Genomic DNA, 5,397 nt, shown 5'->3' with positions numbered 1-5,397 from the left:
CCCTGCCACAATTCAAACAATAAATCAGTGGTATTTATTGAGCACTTACTGTGTTCAGGGCTCTGTACTAAGAGCTCATCTGTCTTGTCTTATGCTCCTGAGTCGTCTCCTGCCCATAGCAACTCCATGGACATAGCTCTTCCAGAACGCCCCACCTCCCTCTGCAATTGCTCTGGTAATGTTTCCATAGAGTTTTCTTGGTAAAAATATGGAAAAGGTTTACCATTGTCCTCTTCCACATAATCAACTTCAGTCTCCACCCTCTACTCTCTCACACTACGCTGCTGCCCGGCCCGGTGAATTTTGATTTGTAGAAGATGGCCTGCCACTCGCTAGCCATGGCCCAAGCTAGGAATGGAATAGACAGGCCTCTGCTTGACTCTCCCTCCCATAGCTGACACTGGTAGAGGACTGGGAACTCTCCAGGTGCCATCCTGAGAGGGGAACTCAGAACCTGGGAGAGTACAATACCACAGAACAGATAGACACCTCCTCCAAGAGGCCTTCCCAGACTGAGCTCCCCTTTTCCCTCTGCTCCCTCTACCCCCTCCTTCACCTCTCTGCAGCTAAACCCTCTTCTCCCCCCTTTCCCTCTGCTCCTCCCCCTCTCCCGTCCCATCCCCTCAGCACTGTACTCGTCCGCTCAACTGTAGATATCTTCATTACCCTATTTATTTTGTTAATGAGATGTACATCACCCTGATTCTATTTATTTGCTATTGTTTTAATGAGATGTTCTTCTCCTTGATTCTGTTTATTGCCATTGTTCTTGTCTGTCCGTCTCCCCCCGATTAGACCGTAAGCCCATCAAAGGGCAGGGACTGTCTCTATCTGTTACCGATTTGTACATTCCAAGCGCTTAGTATAGTGCTCTGCACATAGTAAGCGCTCAATAAATACTATTGAATGAATGGACACATTCCCCGCTCACAGACAAGATGCCGGTGGTGAGCGGAGCCCTTCCCAGAGGCCTCTGTACTGGAAGGATGCTCAAATGGAGATGTGGGTCAGAAGGTGGCGGCCAGTCGCTTCTCTTGTCTCAGAACCAACGCGACCTGGAACCTCTGGTCTGGTCCCTCCCCACCCCTGCCTTGGGTAGGGATTGTCTCTGTTGCCAAATTGTACTTTCCAAGTGCTCAGTACAGTGCACACAGTAAGCCCTCAATAAATTTGATTGAATGAATGAAAGTAACGGCCTCTACTCTTGCCTATTCTTCCTGGACCTCTCAGCTGCTATAGACACTGTGGACCACTCCCTATTCGTTGGTTTTTCCTACAAAGGTTTCCTCATACTTTGCTGGCGAATCCTTTTCAGCCTCTTTGGCCAGTAGTTCCACTGTCTTCCACTCCTTATCTGTGGGTGTCCCCAAAGCTATCGTTTCACTTATCTGTGCCTCAGTTACCTCACCTGTAAAAGAGGGATTAAGATCGGGAGCCCTGTGTGAGCCATGGACTGTATCCAACCTGATTAGCTCGAACCTACGCCAGTGCTTAGTATAGCATCTGGCACAAAGCAAGTGCTTTAACAAATACCATAAGAATTTTAATTTTTTTTAAAAATGCTGTTTTTATTCATTCGTTCATTTGTATTTTCTGAGCATTTACTGAGTGCAGACCACTGTACTAAGCTTTTGGAAAGTACAATACAGCAATAAAGAGAGACAAATTGACTTCTCTTCTCAGTCTACAGTCACTCCTTGGGGAGTTCATTCATTCCGGTGGTTTCCAGTAACACCAATAATCAAAAGCTTCTCAAATCTACCTCCCGAGCTCTGTAATCTCTCATTCTCCCCACCTTCAGGTGGCCTTCGGCAACCTCAAGCTCAACATGTCCAAACCTAAACTATTATTCTTCCCAAATCATTTCCTTCACTCAACTTTCTTAACACAACTGATAAAATCACCATCCACTCTGTCTCTGCAAACCACAACCTCAACATTATTACTATTATCATTAGTAGTAGTAATATTAATAATAAGTCTGTGAGACCCATGAGGAAAATGGACTGTGTCCAACCTGATTATCTTGTAGCTATCCTACCGTGCCTGGCACATAGTAAGCACTTAACATATAAAATATACTGAATTTCATTATTAATCCTAATAATGACATTGATTAAGTGTATTCTATGAGAGTGAAGCAGTGTACCAGGCTGGGGTAGATACAAAAATAATGAGGGCAGACATAGATCTGTCCCACATGGGGCTCACAGTCTAAGTAAAAGGGGAATAGGTAATAATAATAATGTTGGTATTTGTTAAGCGCTTACTATGTGCAGAGCACTGTTCTAAGCGCTGGGGTAGATACAGGGTAATCAGGTTGTCCCACGTGAGGCTCACAATTAATCCCCATTTTACAGATGAGGTAACTGAGGCACAGAGAAGTTAAGTGGCTTTCCCACAGTCACACAGCTGACAAGTGGCAAAGCCGGGATTTGAACTCATGACCCATGACTCCCAAGCCTAGGCTCTTTTCACTAAGCCATGCTGCTTCTCTGTATTGAATCCCCATTTTACAGATGAGGAAATTGAGGCTCAGAGAAGTGAAGTGATTTCTCTATGTGACTAAGCTGGTAAGTGGGGGCGTTGGGATGCAAACTCAGGTCCTCTGACTCCCAGGCCTGTGCTTTTTCCATTAAGCCACACTGATTCTCCTTGACTCTTCTCTCTCAAGCCCCAGATTTGGTCTGTTCTTCCTCCACAACATTTCAGGGATCTGCCGCTCCCTCCCTCCGACCAAACAGCCCCGCGCTGGCCCAGGCGCTGCCGTATTCTGGCTTGACCATCTCATCAGCCTCCTCACTGCTCTTTCTGCCTCCAGTCGCTCCTCTCTCCAGTCCATAATTCACTTCACTGCCTTGATCATTTTCCTAAAATGTCATTCTGCACGTCTTCCACGACAAAAATCTCCAGTGATAGTATATTCCTCTCCACATTAAAGATGATCCTGACTGTGTATTTAAAGCATTCAATCAACTCTCTCACTCGATCCGTCTTGCTTATCGTCTCTCATCTCCCGTTACATCCCAACTCTCACTCTTCATTCCTCTCACGCTAAACTACTTAGTGCACCTCATTCTCATCTCTCCCTTCTGTTTCCATGCTCTCATTCTCCTTCTTGCCTCTGATTCCCTCCCAATTCCATCAATCTGTGGTATTTATTGAGGGCTTCCTAAGCACTTTACTAAGCGCTTGGAAAAATACAAACAGGGTTGGGAGACACATTCCCTGCCCACAAGGAGTTTAGAGTCTAGAGGGGAAGACAGTAAGATAATTTATGGATTTGGACATTGGTGATGTGGGGTTGAGGGTGGGATGAAGATCGAGTGCTTAAAGGGTACAGATCCAAGTGCGTAAGTAATACGGAAGGGAGAGGGAGTCGGGGTAATGAGGGCTTAGTAGGGGAAGGTTTCTTGGAGGAGATGTGGTTTTAATAAGGATTTGAAGATGGGGAAAGTGGGGGACCATTGTGTACGGAGGGGGAGGGAGGTCCAGGCCAGAGGGAGGACAGGATAAGGAGTCCGTGGTGAGAAAGAAGAGAATGTGATATAGTGAGTAGGTGGGTTTTGGAGGAGAGTAGGTGGGCACTGGAGGACTGAAGCATGTGGACTGAGTTGTAGTAGGAAATCAGCAAGGTAAGACAGGAGGGGGTAAACTGATTGAGTGCTTTAAAGGATTTGATGCAGAGGTGGATGGGCAACCACTGGAGATTTTTGACGAGTGGGGAGACATGAACTGCAGATGATCCCCAAATCTGCATCTCTTCCCCGATCTCTCTCCCTCTCTCCAGGCTCGCATCTCCTCCTGCCTTCAAAACATCTCTACCTGGCTGGTCTCCCATCCCCTCAAACTTAACATGTCCAAAACAGAGCTCCTTATCTGTCCCCGCAAACCCTGTCATCTCCCGAACTTTCCCATCGCCGCAGATGGCAGTCATCATCCTTCCCTTCTCACAAGCCCGTAATCTTGGTGTTATCCTTAACTACTCTGTCTCTTTCAACCCACATATTCAATCCGTCACCAAATCCAGTCACTCCCACCTTCACATTACCAAAATCTGCCCTTTCCTCTCCATCCAAACCACTACCACATTAGTACAATCAATCATCCTATCCCGCCTAGATTACCGCATCAGCCTCCTTGCTGACCTCCCGGCCTCCTGCCTCTCCCCGCTCCAGTCCATACTTCACTCCGCTGCCCGGATCATCTTTCTACATAAACGTTCAGGTCATGTCACGCCCACCCCCCAAAAAATCTCCACTGGTTCCCTCTTCACCTCCATATCAAACAAAAACTCCTCACCATTGGCTTTAAAGAACTCCATCATCTTGCCCCCTCCTACCTCACCTCGCTTCTCTCCTTCTACAACCCAGCTCGCACACTCCGCTCCTCTTGTGCTAACCTTCCCATTGTGCCTTGATCTCACCTGATCTGATCTGATCTCAGAGAAGAAGTGTGGCTCAGTGGAAAGAGTTCGGGCTTGGGAGTCAGAGGTCATGGGTTCGAATCCCAGCTCTGCCACTTGTTAGCTGTGTGACTGTGGGCAAGTCACTTCACTTCTCTGGGCCTCAGTTACCTCATCTGTAAAATGGGGATGAAGACTATGAGCCCCACGTGGGACAACCTGATTACCCTGTATCTACCCCAGCTCTTAGAACAGTGCTCTGCACGTAGTAAGCGCTTAACAAATATCAACATTTTTATTACTATTATTATTATTATTACCTCTGGCCTAGAACACCCTTCCTCCTCAAATCGGCCAGACAAATACTCTCCCCCGTTGCAAAGCCTTACTGAAGGCACATCTCCTCCAAGAGGGCTTCCCACACTGAGCCCCACTTTTCCTCATTTCCCACTCCCTTCTGCATCACCCTGACTTACTACCTTTCTCTTTCCCCTTCTCCCTGCCCCACAGCACTTACATATTTTTAATATTTCTGTCATTTTATTTATTTATATTGATGTCTGTTTATTTGTATCGATGTCTGTCTTCCCTCCTCTAGACTGTGAGCTCATTTGGGGCAGGGATTGTCACTCTTTATTGCTGTATTATACTTTCCCAAGTGCTTAGTACAGTGCTCGGCACACAGTAAGTGCTTAGTAAGTATGACTGAATTAATGAATGAACTGAATTTTTTTTTAGAAAACTGACCCAGGAAGAAGAATGAAGTAAGAACTAGAGTGGGGAGAAACAGGAGGCAGGAAGGTCAGTGTCGAGACTGATGCAATAGTCAAGGTGGGATACAAGGTGGAAAGAATCTGGGCTTGGGAGTCAGAGGTCATAGGTTTTAATCCCGGCTCCGTCACATCTGCTCTGTGACCTTGGGCAAGTCACTTCACTTCTCCGCGCCTCAGTTACCTTAGCTGTAAAATGGGGATTAATAATAATGTTGGTAT

The sequence above is a fragment of the Ornithorhynchus anatinus genome, chromosome 1, assembly GCF_004115215.2.
Source record: "Ornithorhynchus anatinus isolate Pmale09 chromosome 1, mOrnAna1.pri.v4, whole genome shotgun sequence".
Lineage (NCBI taxonomy): Eukaryota > Metazoa > Chordata > Mammalia > Monotremata > Ornithorhynchidae > Ornithorhynchus > Ornithorhynchus anatinus.
The sequence above is the reverse complement of the archived record's forward strand: the minus strand, read 5'-3'. Positions refer to the sequence as shown.